This window comes from Macaca fascicularis, chromosome 1 (genome assembly GCF_037993035.2).
Source record: "Macaca fascicularis isolate 582-1 chromosome 1, T2T-MFA8v1.1".
NCBI classification, from domain to species: Eukaryota; Metazoa; Chordata; class Mammalia; order Primates; family Cercopithecidae; genus Macaca; species Macaca fascicularis.
This window is the reverse complement of record NC_088375.1, coordinates 140,274,502-140,295,442: the sequence shown is the minus strand read 5'-3', so window position 1 is coordinate 140,295,442 and position 20,941 is coordinate 140,274,502. Positions and strand designations below refer to the sequence as shown.

Genomic DNA, 20,941 nt, shown 5'->3' with positions numbered 1-20,941 from the left:
TGTCTTAAGTGAAAGCCCTGTCATCAAAGGCAAAACAAACCTTTCTGTAAAATGGTTATCACTGGCTTTCAACCTTCGGCAGCCAAGTTGCAGCTAGGGAATGGCAGACCCTTGGGCCTGAGCTGAGGAGCTAATCCCAGCAAGGCTGTTACAAATCTTTTCCAGAGCATTTAGGCTTTCCCTCTGAGAGATGCTGGATCAAGACTTTTCCGAAATTCTCACTTTTCAGAGTAGATACTCATGCCCCGTATAGAAGGTGCAGCCATGGTTTGTATCCTGTAAGTCATATGGGATAAAAAACTGTATTTCTTAGGGTAGGAATAAAACAACCTTTCAGTGCCAGGCGCGGTGGCTCACGCCTGTAATCCCAGCGCTTTAGGAGGCTGAGGCGGATCACCTGAGGTCATGAGTTTGAGACCAGCCTGGCCAAAGTGGTGAATCCCCATCTCTACTAAAAATACAAAAATTAGCCAGGCATGGTGGCATATGCCTGTAATCCCAGCTACCTGGGAGGCTGCGGCAGCAGAGTTGCTTGAGCCCGGGAGATGGAGATTGCAGTGAGCCAAGATCGTACCACTGCACTACAGCCTGGCCGACAGAGTGAGACTCTGTCTCAAATAAATAAATAAATAAATAAATAAATAAAAATAAAACAACTCTTTGGCTCCCATTGCCTTCTTTATGGGGTTGGTGCATTCAACCAGACTGGAGGGTGGGGGCACAGGGTGAGCTTTGGGGAGAATGTCAACAGGCCTCTTTATTTATGATCATTATTACTGTTGTTGAAACAAAATGAGATCAGTAGAGATCAGTCGGAGATAGCCTTGACAAACACCTCTGAGATAAGCCTTTGTTTCAAACACAGCAGGTTTTTGTCAGTGCTTCCTAGAATCATTTGTCTTCCATTTTTACTGTTTCCCATATCCATGGAACACCAGTACTTTATTATATTTAATTGATTTTCAATTGACTCACTTAAAAAAATAGAGTCTTACCATGTTGCCCAGGCTGGTCTTGAACTCCTGGACTCAGGCAATCCTTCCACCTTGGTCTTCCAAAGTGCTGGGATTATAGATGTAGCCACTGCACCTGGTTTAACTCACTTTTTTTTTTTTTTTTTTTTTTTGAGACGGAATTTCGCTCTTATTGCCCAGGCTGGAGTGCAATGGCACAATCTCGGCTCACTGCAACCTCTGCCTCCTGGGTTCAAACGATGATCCTGCCTCAGCCTCCCAAATAGCTGGGATTACAGGCATGCACCACCATGCCCAGCTAATTTTGCATTTTTAGTAGAGACGGGGTTTCTCCATGTTGGTCAGGCTGGTCTCAAACTCCTGACCTCGGGTGATCTGCCCACCTTGGTCTCCCAAAGTGCTGGGATTACAGGCGTGAGCCACTGTGCCTGGCATTGACTCACTTTTTATACTTAGCTGAACCCTAAACAATAATCTGGGAAATCACAGGTTTATAATACTTCTAGAAAGAGCACAGAGCTATTAAAATACATTTTTCATGTACCTTTTAAAATCTTCTTGTGCAGCACTAATAGGCCATATTTTAGAAGACACTTCTTTAGATGATTGACTATATAATGAAAAGACTATTACAGATAGGGCATTAATGGTTATTTTTCTTTTTCTATACTACTTACCAAAATTTCCCCCAATCCCTTTCTGGTTGAAGAAACTCTTAATCAAGCCCTTCCTTTCTATGGTATCCAAAAATACTTTCATATGTACCATCTCACTTGATTCTCACAATTACCTATAAGGTGGGCCAGAAAACATTATGTCCCCCCAACTCAGGAGAGATTAAGGCTCAGAATTTACTTACCCAAAGACATGTAGCTAGTCAGTAATAGGGTAGGTCAACTTGTCACAGAGACTAGACTTCTGTTCCAATTATAGATAGTACGGCTTCCATTCTCTTTTTTGGTGGTCAATATGGTTTGGCTGTGTTCCCACCCAAATCTCATCTTGAACTGTAGTTCCCACAATCCCCAGGTGATGTGGGAGGGACCCAGTGGGAGGTAATTTAATCATAGGGCAGTCACCCTCATGCTGTTCTCATGATAGTGAGTTTTAATGAGATCTGATGGTTTTATAAGGGGCTTTTCCCCCTTTTGCTTGGTATTTCTCTTGCCTGCCACCATGTAAGATGTGTCTTTTCTTCTCCTTTGCCTTCCACCATGATTGTGAGGCCTCCCCAGCCACATGGAACCGTGAGTCCATCAAACCTTTTTCCTTTATAAATTACCCAATCTTGGGTATGTCTTTATTAGCAGCGTGAGAACAAACTAATACAGTGGTTAAGAACATACGCTTTAGAGTCAGACACACCTGGTATTTATTTATTTATTTTTGAGATAAGATCTTACTCTGTCACCCAGGCTGGCGTGCAGTGTTACAGTCATGGCTCACAGTACCCCTGACCTCCTGGGCTCATGAGATCCTCTCCTCTCAGCCAAGACTACAGGCACATGCCATTGTGCCTAAGTCTTACTATGTTGCCCAGGCTGGTCTCTGAACTTAAGCGATCCTCCTGCATTGGCCTCCCAAAGTGCTTGGATTACAGATGTGAACCACACCACTGGGCACTACACCTATGCTTTAAACCCTATTCTACTGCTTATGAGGTATACCAAATGGGGAAAGCTTTTAAAATTTCCATTTTTATCAGTTTTATTATATGTAAAGTGAAAATAATAATATCTGTTGCATAGAGTTGTTAATAGTGGTTGTTGAGAACTCCTACCTCAGATGGCTGAGATTAAGTGAGATGATATGAAAGGAAGCACTTATCATGGTGCTCAGTCTAAAGGAAGTGTTAAACGATGGCATTATTACTTAGATAAGAAATGCTGACTGTTGATGCATTTACTACTTAATGTCTTGAAATCACTGACTCACTTGAGGACATGATTGTCTTCAAGTGAGACATGATTGAACTTTTAAAACGGAGGTCCATCTTCTTACATATAAAAATATATCTGTGATGCTGGGCACGGTGGCTCAAGCCTGTAATCCCAGCACTTTGGGAGGCCAAGGCAGGCGGATCACGAGGTCAGGAGATCGAGACCATCCTGGCTAACATGGTGAAACCCCATCTCTACTTAAAAATACAAAAATTAGCCAGGTGTGGGGGCAGGCACCTGTCATCCCAGCTAGTCGGGAGGCTGAGGCAGGAGAATCACTTGAACCCGGGAGGCGGAGGTTGCAGTGAACCGAGATTGCACCACTGCACTCCAGCTTGGGCGACAGAGCAAGACTCCATCTCAAAAAAAAAAAAAAAAAAAAATCTGTGATAACTGGTATGTCCACTCAAACACTTATTATCTCTTCTCTAAATGCAAGAAAAGTTTCCTCTCCTCTCACTTGCCTCATTTCTGTGATTAAGTAACTGTTGTCACCCCTCCAAATACCTTCACAGAAGCAAAGATAACTTTACATTTTTATAGGCTTAAAATGTGAAGGCATTAACTCAGGTACACTAGCTGGCTTGTCCTTCACAACTGCCCTGTGATGCAGGTATTATTCTCATTTCACAGATTAGGAAACACCCTCAAAAAGCTGGATGACCTGCCAAAGTCACGTAGCATGCCAATAGAAAAGTTGGGGCGGAAACACAGGCTTTTTCATTCTGTGCCATTACACGAGTCTTTAACAAAGCAGGAAATACATGGTTGAATCTTCCTTTGACTTTTATCTCCCCTTCCTGGTACGTAATGTCATCAGCTTCTGCAAAAAGTTGCCAAGTGCATGTATAAGTAGGGAAGCATCCCATTTTCCACGGATACCAACGCAGGAAGCAGTTGTTAGCCCTTCATTCTAGACTGCCATTGGGCAGTTGTGGTTTTATCCCTTTTATTTAAAACAGGGAAAACAGGCAGCTGTAATTCAGCATTTGTTAAAAAGGAAAACTGAGTCATTTGTTTTCACTAATTTCCATTCTAACCTCCCTCTGTGCTGATAGAAGGCAAATGGCTCCCAGACCTTTTGGTGATTCATCCACATATTGGCAGCTAGTCTGGGGTTCCAATTCAGTTCCAGGAGCACTGATTTCCTATTTTCTCCTTGTTTCAGAAATTATCACAGTAGACTTTAATTACCACTGCAAGCATCCAAAGAAAGGATAAGATCAGGTTGGTTCTGCAGACTGCTTGGTGCTTTCAACCCTGAAGATGGGCCTTTTGGACTGGAGCCTGCAGGTGAAATGCATCACCAGCCAGCCATCTTTGTAAAAGGAACCACCTTCACGGGGACCTGGGGCTCAGACTTTACTCACACTTCTGAGAAAAAGTAACGAAAGGAAAAAATGGAGAGGAAGGAGTGAAGAGGGGAAAGACTAGAAAAGTTAAAGGCAGACAGAAGGGGAAGCCGCTAGCCTCGGGTCCTCCTCACTGGTTCTTTTCCTTGGAGCAGGGAAACTCACAGGTGCTCGGACGCTGGAAGTGGCCATCTGCCTTCCGCCTCCCTCCTCTTGTCCCACAGAGGCCCACAGCCTGGATTGCCTTCAGTTGAGCACTTTCACAACATTGCTTACCAGCTGCTCCCCACTGTAGAGGATGTTGTCAGGTTACTTAATATTAATCTCTCTTGATTAGATTGCAAATTATATGTGAAGCTGTTTTAGTGAAGTCTGTATCCTATTTTCATTCAGATTAAAGGATAAGATTTGTGAAAACATTCCCAACAGCTTTGGTAAAACAGTTTAATTAATTGGATTTGAAAACATTGGCTCCAAGACTGAATCTCAGCCAGCAATAAATGTCTCCAAGGGGCATATAAGGTTCTTTAGGTTTCAAGTACATTTGTTTAAAAAAACCTCTTTTAAATAGTCTAAGACATGCCTAGTGCAAGCAAACTCCCGCCTAGGTTTTTAAGCCCTTGCATCAGTTTCCTTCAGCTACTGGAAGTAAGAAAAAACAAAATGCACCCCAGAGCAATCTTTCTGCTGGTGTCACATCTCCTGCATCAACCTGGAGTGGCCATTAAACATACAGATTCCCAGGCTCCAATGGCTGAACTACTCAATGGGAACCTCTGGGAGTGAGGCCCAGGAATCTGAATGTTTAACAAGGTTTTCAGGTGGCTCTGATGCATGCACCTAGCATTTGAGAAGCACTCCAGAGGCGATCAGAAAGACAGGCCAGTTTTCCACTGGAGTAAGTACCAGGGTTTGCCTTCAGGCTCTCTTGTCCAAGTCCAGTTAATTCTCACAGCTTTAGGATCACTACAAACCAATCACTGCTAGAGGGAAAGTGGAATTGGTTTACACGAAGAAAATATAACACTGGCTTCTATTACATCACCAAGCACAACACACCAAAACCAAACATGCAAATGTGGGGGAGTTTTCACTTATTGGATCACGTAACAACTCTGAAATCTTTTATGTGACGCTCTCATTTGACTGCACAGCTATTTATCCATTTTTAACTCAAGGGAAAAGACTTCATAAATATAAAGGATGTTTTATGACAACAAAGGCATATTCTTTCTGCAATCTTACATTGTTAGTAACCAGAATCTCCTTACAAAATATATACATATATATTCTTAACTTACAAAATAGGTTGGGCCTGTCCGGGTTAAGTCAATAATTTGGTGGGCTCAAATGACATAACTCAAACAAGTGTAGCTGTGGCTTTGCCAGCATTTTATTTACTCAGTCTCTTTGGACTTATCTGATGCAATGACTCTGCCAAGGCTGCTCCAGTGAAGGAAGACATCTCATAAAGCTTCATCTCAAACCAGTTTACCAATTACGTAAACAATTTTTGAGGGTTGTCTATGTGCCAGACAATTATGCTGGCTACTTATGGATAGAATGGAGCATGGTATTAAAAGAATGCCTCTCAACTTTTAGCCCTGTGTCAGAACTACCTGTGAAGCTTTTTGAGAATACTAAAGTATGGGCCTTACCACACACCCACCGAACTGAACTGGAACCTTCAGGAGCAGCATCCAGGCAACTGAATTTATAAAAATCTCTCCAGATGACCTGAATGCAGAACCAAGATTAAAAGCGCTGTGTTAAATCCTACAAAGAGCCTTCCCCTTCTGAGAATTTTCAGTCTATGGGAGATATACTGATGTAAATCCATCTGCAATAGGACACGTAGTAAGAACACATTTTAAAGAAAGCACATTAGTGATAGATAACATCAAATGTGACATAGAAACAAATGTATAGACAGAAGAATAAACACAAACTTGACAGAGGTTAGGGCAAGCAAGTAGACATTTCTGGGCAGATTCTATTGTATCTGATTGGTAGGAGAAGTAACAGATTCTGCTATTCATTTTTTTTGTAATACTAAATTAAAGGCTCAGCAAAAGTTTCCAGTTTAAAAGTCAATGCTTTACTTTTTAAAAATTCTGATGTATTTGAAACCATATACAAATTTACAAAGAAATCATCTAGAATATATATACTTTTTATTAAAAATACACAACTTTTAAAATTTAGGTTAGAGCTACAGATGACTAAATCCTACATAAGACTGCATATGTTGTCCAGGAAAAATAAAAGACTAAAGTAATATGCTATGAGCATACATATGAACATGTATCACATCCACGTTTAAATGAATTCCAGGCAGTCATATATTAAATGAAAAGAAATCAAAGGTCTGCAGTCTGGCTAATGAGAGGTTCTCTGAAGGGCATTCTGTGGAATGCATTTCTCTTCGCAAGTTGCTGGGGTGGACTCAATTCAATTCTAAGCAGATTTCTTTAATCCTTGTTTCTAAGTGGGTCAGCACCATCTGATTTTAAGTATTATTGCAAGAGACATATGCACAATGATTACTGCAACCACCCTTCCCGGGAAAGTTGCTTTTCCTTTGATAATGCTTGGAAGACCTAATTCACACAAGTTGAAGAGTCTCGGGTAGGACCAGCACTGTCACAGAAGAGGGGACAAACTGAGTACAGCTGGTGGCTTTCAGATGATAAACATGCCAAAAATTCCATTGAGTTTTTTTTTTTTTTTTAAATAGGCTGCTTAGGAAGAATGCTTAAGCAGCTTACTATATTCTTTATATTGGTTCAGGAAGATTCTGTTGGATAATCTGAGGACATGGTCTTGAAGAGAATATAACTGAAGACAGTTATCTGTCTCTGGTGAGGAGGAGGGCCAGGGAGACAGTTTCAAGATGGCCGCTGGGTGCTACTAGTCAACTTGGGACCTAGGTGTATACTAGCATTTTCCTGAGTTCTCGAATTGTTTGTAGTTTGTCAGTGATTCTCTTTGGGTTTTTATGTTTACTCCTTTCCAAGGTTTTTGCCTCTACATTCTTTCACGTGTTTAATTGTACTGGCTGATATTTTGAATACAGTGTTAAATAGTGAATTGTAGGAGCAGCGGGCATTCTTGTCACTTTTCTTTCTATCAGGATGCTGCAAGTGTTGTTTGCCCATTAAGGATGCTGCAAACCTTTTAGGCTGTGATGCATTCCACCCTCAGATAAAATTACATTTTAGATTTTATGTTACGGGACCTTCCATGCATTTCTGAAAAACACTGCAGAGGTTACAAATGTAAGTGGCATGAGGCCAGCTGGGCCTGAGAAAGCCGAAGTGCCAATTTCTCAAGTAAATAAACTAAAAAAGAGGATCTTATTTCATTTGCTTTTGGGATTTCTACACTGAAAATTCACCACAGCAAACATACCATCTGCATCCCTGTATCCATAAATATTCATTGCCCAAATGTGCCCGGTTTGAAACATTTTCCAGTGCTCTTAGGTCTTTTTAATTGGGTCTTCAAGTCATAAAGCCAGATTACCTGGAAGAGATCTGCAAGCCCTCAGACACTGTCTCTCACAGAGTCCTAAGCATCCCATCAGGAAGACTTCTGGCAGTCAGCAGACCCTAGAGCTCTCTGTGATTGCCCTTTTCCATCAGTCCCATCTCTCTCTGCCCGTTTGCAGTAAGTCACCTTCCCGATGAGTGATTTCCACAGTAGGACAGTAGCATCTATCCTTGTTTATTGGGCTTCAGAAACTGGAAGTGTCTACAGGCTGAGGTTTGTACAGAGGACGAGATGCCAGAGAAACCTCAAAGGCAGGATTTGTGACTCATCTGGGTATGCAGGTTGGGGATACTGGGGAATAGGAAAGGGTGACTCTGCAAGAAGGAAGGAATGGCAGCCAGGAGTGAGGCTCCCACTGAGCTCTGCCAGCAAGGGGAAGCAGAGACATCAGTCTACCAGGTAATTCCATAATATTCTCTAGCTCGATGGTCTTATGTTAAAAGACATGTGAAGGTTTTTTTTTTTAAAATTGTAAATCAACCATATCTATAAATTATAATGTATAATTGTATATGTTTATGAGTGCAAAGTGATGCTGTAATTTATGAATACAATGTGAAATAATTAAAGAAAACAAATTAACATATCCATCACCTCATTTGAAGGTATTTTAAAGTACATAAATACTAGCACCTATTATTTAATAGTAAGATAGTGATTAAGAGCCCTGACTTTGTAATTGGACAATTGGTTTTTTTTTTGTTTTTTGTTTTTTTTTTTTTTGAGACAGAGTCTCGCTCTGCCGCCCAGGCTGGAGTGCAGTGGCCAGATCTCAGCTCACTGCAAGCTCCGCCTCCTGGGCTTACGCCATTCTCCTGTCTCAGCCTCCCGAGTAGCTGGGACTACAGGCGCCCGCCACCTCGCCCGGCTAGGTTTTTTTTTTCTATTTTTTAGTAGAGACGGGGTTTCACCGTGTTAGCCAGGATGGTCTCGATCTCCTGACCTCGTGATCCGCCCGTCTCGGCCTCCCAAAGTGCTGGGATTACAGGCTTGAACCACCGCGCCCGGCCAGTAATTGGACAATTCTATGTGTGAGTTCTGGCTCTGTCAATTACCGGTTGTGTGACCTTGGACAAGGGTCTTAATTAAGCCTTAGTTTTCTCTTTTGTAAAGCAAGGATAATGCATCAACCTGTTTCTTAAGTTTGTTGTGCAGACAAAATGAGAGAATGTAGGTAGAGTGCACAGCACCACAGAAGCTCAGTAAATCTTAGTCACCATGATTTTCTCTTTAAGGTTCTATAAGCTAATAGGATTCTTTTTATATTTCACATTGTGAGACCTAAAAACAAGACTTCAGGGCAAAGAGAGCGGCTATTCATATCCCTCTAGTTCTTAATGCCATTTAGAACTCTTATGCAACTTCCCATAACATGTATTTCATCTCACAGCCAAGGGAAATATGGTTCAGAGTGTTTAGAACCAAGCATATGGCTCACAGACTCGAATAAAGTCTAAGAGGCCACGATTTCAGAGGAGCCATGAGTCCCTGAAGTAGGTTGCAAACCTTATCTATATGTATAGAATAATAGCTATGATATGGTCATACAAAGCAAATTTAGTACAAATGAATATAAAATGCATATGCATATACTAATGTGGACAGTTAGGCTATTTTGGTCCATCTTATATTCTATTTTAGACGTATTAGTGAAAACCCAGCAGTGGGAATTCCTGTATGTAAAATAGACATTTACTGAAATAGCTAGTGAAATATTTATCTCACAGTATGACTCATTCATCAAATCCAAGGATCAGCAAACTTTTTTCTTTAAAGAGACAGAGAGTAAAGATGTCCCAGCTCCTCAACTCTAATGTTGTAGCAGGAAAGCAATCAATCATAGGCAATGTGTAGATAAATGGGCATGGCTGTGTTCTTAGTCAAAAATCATCCTAGGTAAAAATCATCCTATTGGTGATTCTTTTTGAGTTTTTAGTTTTATTTACAACTTTACAAAAACAGGTGGCAGGCCTGATTTGGCCTATGGGCTATAGTTTGCTGACCCCTATCATACTCCAAATAACATGACTTACTGAACTATTCAGAAACAAGCTAAAGTAAATCTGGTTTCTGTACTATTTAACAATTTGTGCACTGTCCACAAATGAAGTTACTTACATATGTATATGTGTGTTATATTACATATGTGTGTTATATGTAATTGATATGTTATAAATATTTGATAATTTTTAAATGTTTTATATAACTGTGAAAAATCTTAAAACTACTGTATTTATTTTTATGTCCATATTTTCAGTTGTTGACAGTTTTATATGGTGTTCTTTTTATAAAAAAATAAATACAGTTAAGCTGGTCTTAAATTGTGAGGTCCTAAGAAGTCATATTATTTGGAATATGGTTCAATAGTTTTAAAACAATAGTTCATCTCTCTTCCAATGTTTTTGTTTTGTTGTATGCACACTTTAATTTTTTAATCTTCAATTCAGTTCTGAATTTCTTTCACTGTTACATAAAACACTCAAATTGTCAGCACTGAATTTGACTGGAAATTTTTAATTTACGTATGTCAAAGCCCAAGTCCTGAAAGACAAACTATCAACATATTGTGAGATTTTTAACTAAACCACACGATTCAGAAAGAGCCTTAAATATATCTTCTTTGTGCAATCCAGTTGATGATCACTAGTAAAAAGTGGTAAAAATGAAAAGTCTGGTGTAAAAATATATAAATACAGATGGTAGGTTTTGTGTACTACAGAAAATATTGGAAAATGAAGCTGTTGTCATTCGGAAAATAAAAACTGTTAAAAAACAAAACAAAACAAAATCTTTCAGCTCTTTTTACCACCCTATAATTTATATTGGAGAGATTTTTTTTAACCATGATAGTCAGAAACACTGTTTCTCTGCTTAAGCACTTGGTTCCACTGTAGGAAGTGAAGCTGTTTCTTGCTGATTCCATCAAGCAGCTTGACAACTGTACTTTATCGAAGATAGATTCAAATAGATCATTTTATGGCAGCAAAAAATCAATAGAACCTTTAAAATTATAAATTAGCATTTAGCATTTATAAATTCCAAAACACAATATGTAGTGATGTGCATATGGCTAAGAAGGAGCTGTCAACAAAAAGAGTCAAACTCTGCAAAATATTTGAAAATATTTATTCTGAGCCAAATATGAGTGACCACGGCCTACGACACAGTCCTTAGGAGGTCTGTAGAACATGTGCCCAAGGTAGTTGGGGACGCAGCTTGGTTTTATTCATTTTAGGGAAGTATGAGACATCAATCAAATACATTTAAGAAATACATTGGTGGCCGGGCGCGGTGGCTCAAGCCTGTAATCCCAGCACTTTGGGAGGCCGAGATGGGCGGATCACGAGGTCAGGAGATCGAGACCATTCTGGCTAACACGGTGAAACCCCGTCTCTACTAAGAAATACAAAAAATAGCCGGGCGAGGTGGCAGCGCCTGTAGTCCCAGCTACTCGGGAGGCTGAGGCCGGAGAATGGCGTGAACCCGGGAGGCAGAGCTTGCAGTGAGCTGAGATCCGGCCACTGCACTCCAGCCTGGGCTACAGAACGAGACTCCGTCTCAAAAAAAAAAAAAAAAAAAAAAAGAAATACATTGGTTTCGTCTAGAAAGTTGGGACAACTCAAATCAGGGGGCTTCCAGGCTACGGGTGAATTTAAACATTTTCTGATTGACAATTGGTTGAGTTTGTCTAAAGACTGGGGTTAATAGAAGGAAAATGTTCAGGTTAAGATAAAAGATTGTGAAGACCAAGGGTCTTTTGAAGTCTTACAGTGGCTGCCCTTAGAGATAACAGATGAAATGTTTCCTACTCAGATCTTTAAGAAGTGCTAGACTTTCAGTTAATCTCTTTAGGATTGGGAGGGCCTGGAAGTAAAAGATCTAGCTATGTTTATAGAGATTCTTTACAGATGCAAATTTTCCCCCATGAAAGACAGCTTTGCAGGGCCATTTCAAGATATGGCAAATAAACATGTTTTGGAGTAAAATATTTTTATTTTCTTCCTTGTCTCATAATGTTATGCCACAGTCAGGTTGGAAAGTAAGTCACAATATATAGGGTTAAATAAAATCCATCTGATGAGAATTTATGGTTTGTAGGGCATGACTCCCTAGACCCCTTAGATAGGGATCTGGACAAGATTAAAAAAAAAAAAAATCAGAACTTAGTCCTCAGAGCTCATGAGGCTTATAAAATGCCATTGCATGTTTGGGCTACAATGTTCTCAGTACTCTGAAAGCAGTTCAAGAATTTGGAGCTGAGCAAGATCTAGATTTTTACTGAATTTTTATTTTATTTTTTTAGATATCTTGATCCAAGGCTAAAAACCTGGTGTCTTCTGAAAAAAGAATGAACATCAATTAATTTTTTACAAACCAAACTTGAGGGGAATTTAATTAACAGCCAGTGTAACTGAGTTCATAGATGCATAATCTTGTAAATCAATAAAGAGCTCACTAAAATTTGCTGAGTGAGAATAGAAACAAAGTGCTTAGAAGAGTACCTGACCTAATGAATTCTCAATACAGGTAGCTATGTTATTAAGATCAGCATTTCTTGTAGTGTACACCATGTCATGGGATAACAGAAAAATCACAGACTTAGAAGCCAGGCCAGCCTAGGTTCACATCCTGACCAATCCAAATTACTTAATCTTCCTTGGATAGTTTTACCATGGGCAAAATGGAAATATTCTGGATTCTTTGGAATAACACTTGCAAAACTTGTCTTAATTTTCATTTCCCCTATTTCTGCCATTACTCTCATTAGGAGGTCTTGTAAGAAGTTGTCTACATACAGGCAGACTTACAGATCTAGTCTTTGCCTTTCAAGTATAGAACTCAAGGTGGCTAGCTTCCCAATTGGGTTTCAGAGAAAATGGATTAGGAAAATTCCCAGACATTTTTCATTTGGGGGAGGAATGATGTTTTGAGCTCTTTGTCTTTGAATAAGTATATAATGTCATCTGAAAAAACAAAAGAAAGAAAGAAAGGGTTGTCACTTTACGTACCATAACCAAATTTGTGTGACGCTTAATAAGAAAGCCTGACTGGTTGGACGGATGAAATCACTTTCAAATGATATGTTACATAATTTTTTTATTTTTATTTTTTGAGACGGAGTCTCACTTTGTCGGCCAGACTGGGGTGCAGTGGTGCAATCTCGTCTCACTGCAAGCTCCGCCTCCCAGATTCACGCTATTCTGCCTCAGCCTCCCGAGTAGCTGGGACTACAGGCGCCCGCCACCACGTCCGGCTAATTTTTTTTTGCATTTTTAGTAGAGACAGGGTTTCACCATGTTAGCCAGGATGGTCTTGATCTCCTGACCTCGTGATCCACCCACCTCAGCCTCCCAAAGTGCTGGGATTACAGGCGTGAGCCACCGCGCCCAGCCGGGTTATATACTTTTTTAAACAAATTATTCTCAGTCTAAAAGATACATACGCATTAGTGAATACTTCCTTCTGCTTAGCAGAAAAAAAAAACCTGTTGACTTTTTGACAGAGGTACAGATCTCTAAAGTTATATTAAAGGTACTCTTAGAAGACCTCTTGTAGTTCATAAGCATGATGATTGGGGTGTCAGGCTCATGTGTAAAATGTGCCTCCCTCAAACCTTGTTACAACATCAGCACATTGCCCATGTGACATGAGGAAAAAAGAGTACACTTTGTATATATATATGGTTGCGTGTATTTAGATTAGCATAATAACTTCAAACATGGTTAGTCTTTTAAAACTTGCTTCTTTGAAGATATGTTCATGAAAACTTGAGCATTTCCATAAGATAAATTCAAAGAGGTGAAGTAGCTGAGTCAAAGGACTATCAGGATTTCAGTAGGCAGACATTGGAAAATTAACCTCAGAAAAGCGACACTAATTTACACACCAACCAGATGTAACTGTGCCCTGAATCCCAAGGATTTTGCCAACTCACTCAATCTGCTTTTCAGTTATACTCAACCCAGTGAGAGCATATCATATTAGACGACTTAGATGCTCTCCTTAACTGATCAACTAATAAAGCATAATATCCATTCTGTCAAATGAAGGCTGAATAAGTTTAAAAGTGCCATTTTTTCCCATCTGCTCCCAGATTTTCTTTTCTTTTCTTTTTTTTTTTTTTTGAGACAGAGTTTCACTCTTGTTGCCTAGGCTGGAGTTCAATGGCTCAATCTCAGCTCACCACAACCTCCACCTCCCAGGTTCAAATGATTCTCCTGCCTCAGCCTCCTCAGTAGCTGGCATTACAGGCATGTGCCACCATGCCTGGCTAATTTTGTATTTTTAGTAGAGACAGGGTTTCCCCATGTTGGTCAGGCTGGTCTCAAACTCCCGACCTCAGATGATCCACCTGCCTTGGCCTCCCAAAGTATTGGGATTCCAGGCGTGAGCCACCTGCACCCGGCCTGCTCCCAGATTTTCTTTCTTCTCTAGTCTGAACCCATGGTCCACGTTTTGTCACCCAGAACCCTTAGTTCCTCAAACTCTATGATTTTTTGCTGTGTCTACCCTAAAAAATTCCAGTTCCAGGAATGTTCCAGCCCTCCACTCTCCTGCCTTCCTGTTCACTGCTGAAAAACATCCAACAATTCCGTGCCTTGCCACCGTCCTGACTTTGAGCCGCAGCTGGCCCTGAGCACCAGGGCCCACCAGAATCATTTTTGGTCATTGTCTCACCTAACCTTCTTCCATGCCTGGGACTGCTGGCCTCTCTTCCCTGGGTTCCAAGGCTATTTTGATTTGCTTTCCCAAGTCCTCCATATATTTGTAGAGCATTCTAAGTGACCCAGTTCCTTGCAGTTGGACTATAAACACCAACGTATATTCTTAAATTTCTGAGGGAAAAACTTAGAGCGTAATGGAGAAGAGCACAGACTCTGAAGCCTAGTTGCCCAGGTCCTGGCTCAGCCCTGCCTGCCACTTCCGCACTGGGCTAGGCAATCCCACTGCCCCATGTGTCTTCATCTGTGAAAAAAGAATCCTATGTGTACCTGTGTGGTTTAAATGACCTACTGAGAAAAATGCTTAGAATTATCTTGTATGTAATAAACACTAGAAAATGGCATTTATTATTATGATTCCTAATCAGGAGCCCTAGATAATGGGACAGCGAAAGAAATACAGATATAGAAATCAGACTGGGTTCAAACCTGATTGAACAATTGGGCATGATTTGGGCATATTATTTGGGCAACTTAGCTCAGCTTGTTGGACTATGTGTTGAATGGGGCTAATACTATTTTAGATAACAGAGTTATTATACAAAGGAAATAAGAAAAATGGAATGAAACACATTGCACAATGTCCAGCATAGAGCAAGTAGGAAGTGACTGATTTTTAGTTGCCATTATTTTTAGACCTTGTGATTACTGATACTAGATTGTAGATCAAAGATAACATACAAGGCTCTGTTTTGAAATGTAAATTGGAATTTAGCTCTACTAGTATGTAGAACTGCAGTGGCACTGTAGCCTTTTTCACCAGCACCTAAGAATTCCTACAACTAGAAAAATTACCATACAGAAAAAAACAGTGAATAAAATGGCTACAGTTAATAAAGCAAAAACCACACATACACATATGTGCACATGATGAGCTGAAGGCAGGCCACTGTCAAATAAGGCTCCTGAATTTCAGAAGTCTAGTTCAGCCCCTTGTGAGCACTCAGACCAATATACTTAACTGTTGAGCCAGAAGTTCAAAAGAATTTTAACTTTATACAACATATCCTTTACTTGACTTTGCTTCATGGCAGAATGTATAGTCTGTTCTTTTAGGACTATGCCAATATACATCAGATAAATTTATTTTGCTGGTTTTTTTTAGAGACGGAGTCTTGCTCTGTCACCAGGCTGGAGTGCAGTGGCGTGATGTCGGCTCACTGCAAACTCCACCTCCCAGGTTCAAGTGATTCTCCTGCCTCAGTCTCCCAAGTAGCTGGGACTACAGGCACACACCACTATGTCCGGCTAATTTTCTGTATTTTAGTAGAAATGGGGTTTCACCATGTTGGTCAGGCTGGTCTCGAACTCCCGACCTCAGGTGATCCACCCACCTCAGCCTCCCAAAGTGCTGGGATTACAGGCATGAGCCACCGCCTTGCCGGTTATTCTTATACTTGTATTCGTAACATTTGATTAACACATTGTCAACCCATATTTGTACACAACTGTTGGGATATTTTTAAGTCACTATGATGCCTTTGGTATATACACAGCAAAGTGGCCGTTTTCTAATTTACACTATCTTCCTAAGATATCATGAGATGCTCTGACTCAAGTGGTTCAGTGAGAAAGTCATCTTCTGGTTTAAGGACATCCCCTTCTGTTCACAAACTGCTAAGAGTTTTTGTTTGTTTGTTTGTTCATTTTGTTGTTGTTGTTTTTAAATCATGAATGGGCATTAAACTTTATCAAATACTTTTTGTTGTTGCTCCCCAGCTATAGGACCAGCTTCTGGATGTGATGAGCCCTCTTTCAATCAGTACTGCCAACAGAACTTCCTGCCGTGATGGAAATGTTCTATAGCTGCACTGTCAAATATGGAAGCCACCAGCCACATGTGGCTATGGAGCACTTGGAATATCGCTAGTGCAACAGAGGAACTAAACTTTAAATTGTATATAATGTTAACTCGTTTAATGTAAATAGTCACCTGTGGCTTCTGATAGCTGTACTGGACATTCAGATCTAGACAAGCAGCAGAAGACATATTTTAGGTGAAGTTCACAGTAGTTTTGTATTAAAGTCTCCTAAAAGAAAATCATGGATACAGCTTTTCTGATTATTCATTGTATTATTTTGGAAATGGGGAATGACAACATTTTCAGAATAATATAAGTCATACTATTTTAGCTTTAATTTAAAATTGGCTTCTAATCTTGGGCTTTTTATACAGGGAAATTCTGCTATTCATTCTTGGGAAAAAATGGTATTTAACCAAATCTGACTTTTCCAAATAAATCTGATAATAGAACTCTCTGAGAGCACTCACTCACTAACTGCCAGCTTCTGATAGTGTTATGTTCTATGCTCTACAAGGACAGGGAGTGTTTTTTAATTGCCATTTCGTGTCTAGTATCTGGTATAGTGATGGGACATAGTAAGTTGTCATTAAATGTTTGTTGAATTAAGTTATAAATAAATGTATTCAGTGCAACCCATAACTTTATGTAAGACACAAAAATCTTTGAATATAACAACCCAATAGTAATATCACATTTATGTTTCTAATAAGACAGAAGACTGGAAGCCAAGAACAACAGCCCAGTGATCCTGGCAGGGAGTTGAGGTCACAGGATGTAAGCTATTTCACCAAAGGAACACTTGTGTGTCAAAGCATGTTTGAATGCAGCCCAGCTGGGAATGAGGTTTTTTTTTTACTTCCTTTCCCCAAAAAGATTTTTTTTTCCACAATATGCTTAAAGGTGGTTTCTATGGTCTGAATGTGTCTCTCCAAAATTCGTATGTTGAAAGTTAATCACCAAAGTGATAGTATTAAGAGGTGGAGCCTTTAGAAGGTGATTAGGTCATGAGGGCATCATCATCCCCACGAATGAGATTAATGCCCTTATAGAAGAGGCTTCACACAGCAATCGGCCCCTTTTGTCCTTCTGCCTTTGAACATGTGAGGACATAGCATTCACCCGTCTGCCACGTGAGGACACAACAGCAAGGCACCATCTTGGAAGCAGAGAACAAACCCTTCCCAAACGCCCAATCTGCTGGTGCCTTGATCTTGGATTTCTCAGCCTCCAGAACTGTCATACATAAATTTCTGTTGTCTATAAGTTATCCAGGCCGTGGTATTTTGTGATAGCAGCAAGAACAGACTAAGACAGTGGTCATGTAGTTTTTGCTTTGAGTGTGTCCCTAATGACTGATAGATCACAAGGTCATGTGTTCCATTTTGAACTATTCTAATTGTAAAATGAGTTCTTTATATAAAGCAGAAATGTGCCTCTCCATTAATCTTAGCTTTTGATCATATCTTTTTCCCAAAGGAGCAAATAAATAGTGTAATTTTAATTCCTATTTGCTTGCAGTATTTGAAGACAGCCGTCATGTCCCTAGTTTCCTCTTTTCCAGGAGAGGAACCTCCAGTCTTCACTTATTCATCATGTGACTTGGTTTACAGGTTCTGGCCCTTCCCTACCTTGTCCAACTCCAGCCTCACCTTCCCAATTCTACATTCACAATAGGTCACTAAAATTTTGTTAATTATAGTTCCTCAACATTTCTTGAATAAGTTCTCAGTGCTCCATCATCAATGCCAACTGGTATATGTCTACATTCTTCTTAAATTACACATTTAATTATTACAGATTATACTTCAAATGTAATCTGACCAATGACAACTTCAGTGTAATTCCAAGGGAGGCTGGTAACACTGGGGAAGCTCTGAACAGTACTGGACACATTATTTTATGAGGAGCCTTATCTGATAAAAGCTTAGCCCAAATAAGCTTATGAGCTTTAAAAAAAACAAAAAAAAAATCCCTCTTCAGCATCATACATAACTTAAAAGAGAGGAAAGCAGTGAGGGAAGAAAAGACCTATTCAATGAGTAACCAAAACAATGTGTAACTTACACAACCGACTCAACTCCCTCATGCTAGAAAATTTTTGTCTTTATCACATGAAGTCTTACAAGATCCCAAAATAATGTAGGGCTTTCTCCAGATTAGGCATTAATTTCTGGAGCCGGCTAGAACCACTTTGTTGTTACAAAACTAATTACAATATTCAGTTAAATATTTAGTCTCACATCTCCAGAGTGTCCCTTGAATGGTGCTAGTTTTGAAGGAGGCAACAAAGTCTGACAATCAGTCTGCAAACTCCAGTGCTGGGTGGAAAATTTTTTCTAACTTTAAATTCAAGGCATTTATTTAAATGAATAAATTTCCATAATATGCAGCATGCATAGTTTTTTTTTTTAAAGACTTGGATTTTGAGGTGAGTTAAATCCAACAGTGTGTTCCCCAAGGGATCTCTGGGATCCTTTGAGGAAGGATCCTATGAGGAAGGGATGTAGCCAGGTAGAATAGGACTGGAATAGTCTGTGGCATAAAGTGAAAAAGAGGCTGGGCGCGGTGGTTCACACCTGTAATCCCAACACTTTGGGAGGCCAAGGCGGGTGAATCACCTGAGGTCAGGAGTTTCAGACCAGCCTGGCCAACATGGTGAAACCCTGTCTCTACTGAAAATACAAAAATTAGCTGAACATGGTGGTGCATGCCTGTAACCCTACTTGGGAGGCTGAGGCATGAGAATCGCTTGAATCCGGGAGGCGGAGGTTGCATTGAGCTGAGATCACACCACTGCACTCCAGCCTAAGCGACAGAGTGAGACTCTGTCTCAAAATAATAATAATAATAATAATAATAAAGTGAAAAATAAAGAATGTCAAAGTAAAAAGTAATTTACAACAAAGAGATATAGTTCGGGTGCTACCTTCTCTTACTAGCTGTATGGCAAGTCTTTGAACCCACTAAAAGAGAGTTCAAAACACCTACTCTGCCTTTTTGAGGATCATGAGACAGACTACATCAAAGTGCCTCAAAGCACATTTGTAAAGTACTTAACAAGAATAAATAAGACTTGGTTGAATGTATATATCAACTTGGGAGAGAACTGCCATCTTTATAATACTGAACCTTTCAATTCACAAAAATGATATATTCTTCTGTTTGGTTATTTAATTTTTGCCAAAAATATTTTGTGTATTTCAGATGTACATCTGTATACATCTGTCCTTAGATTTCCTAAATATTTGATGTTTTGATGTTATTTTAAATAATATCATTTCATAAATTCCATTTCCTGTTTGGTGTTAATATATAAGTGACTTGTGAATACTGAATTTTAAGCAGTTTTTTTTTTCTAAATTCATCTCCAATTCGAATTCTAACAGGTTATAAATGCTTTTTAATTTTCCCTGTAATAATTACATCATTTGCAAACAATGACTATTTTATATCTTCTTTTCCAATCTTTATGCCTTTCATTTCTTTTTCTCGCCTTATTTTATGGCTAGAATCTCTAGCACAATGTTGAATAGAGGTTGTAACTGTAGATATTCTTGTGTGATTCCCAATCTCAGGGCCAAACCTTTAAATATTTTATCACTAAATAGTCTGCAGAAGAGTGTATCTCTATCAGTTTAGGGAAGTCATAGCTTACAGTTTGCTAAGAGTATTTTTAAAAATCATATTGTTGAATTTTATAAAATCTTTTTTAAAATTTGCATTTATTTATTGAGATAGCTATGTTTTTATCCCTTTAAGAAAATTAATGTGTAAATTATGTTGATTGATTTTTCAAATGTTAAACTACTTTTGCACACACAAAGAAGTAACCTCACTTGGTAGTAATATACATACAATTAATTCTTTTAATATACTGAGAGTTGCTTTTCTGTATATTGTGATGTCTTTGTCAGGTTTTGGCATCAAGGTGAGGATGAACTTACAGAGTTTGTAAGTATTCTCTTCTTTTTATTTTCTAGAAGAACTTGCATAAGATTGGGGTAATGTCTTCTTTAAATGTTTGAAAGGATTCACTGGTGAGGCTTTACATTTTGCTTGTGGAAATGTCTTAAATAACTGATTCGATTTCCACTAGTAAATGGGGACTCTCCAGATTTTTTGTCAGTTTATTTTGTCCTTAATTTTGTTCTTATTCAAATTTTCAAATTGTGTTAAGTTGTTCATTATATCATCATATCTTTCAATGTTTGTAGTCTCTAGTAATACTTTTTTCATTCCTGATGTTATTTTTCCTCTTCTTTTATTGATTAGTTTTACTGGGGGTTTATCAATTTTCTTAATCTTTTCAAAGAATCAGTCCTTAGCTTTATTATTTTTCTTTAATTTTGTTTGGTTTTACTGGTTTCTGGGTTTCACCATGTTGGCCAGGCTGGTCTCTTATTTCTTCTTTTCCAATCTTTATGCCTCAGGTGATCCACCCATCTCGGCCTCCCAAAGTGTTGGGATTACAGGCATGAGCCACCGTGCCCAGCCTCTCTTGTTGCTTCTTAAGATAAAGTTTAATTGATTTTAACCCTTCAACCTTCCAAGACATGTAGTGAAGGCTAAGAATCTCTCTCCAGGCATTGCTTTAGC

At 39.3% G+C, this 20,941-nt stretch overlaps 1 long non-coding RNA gene and 1 other non-coding gene across 3 annotated transcripts; both read left to right on the top strand.

The window, feature by feature from the left end:
* The first annotated feature begins 6,804 nt into the window (after window positions 1–6,804).
* Window positions 6,805–16,581, top strand: LOC123567886 (uncharacterized). Of its 2 annotated transcripts, none has more exons than XR_010576981.2 (2): window positions 6,805–6,894; window positions 16,260–16,435. It is a non-coding gene; the product is annotated as an uncharacterized lncRNA (long non-coding RNA). The 2 variants fall into 2 exon arrangements; XR_012417542.1 differs by lacking the exon at window positions 6,805–6,894 and adding an exon at window positions 8,125–8,217 and having other exon boundaries at window positions 16,260–16,581.
* LOC123571223 (small nucleolar RNA U13) lies at window positions 13,363–13,466 on the top strand. The gene has a single exon (XR_006695411.2). It is a non-coding gene; the product is annotated as a small nucleolar RNA U13 (small nucleolar RNA).
* Window positions 16,582–20,941: the final 4,360 nt, after the last annotated feature.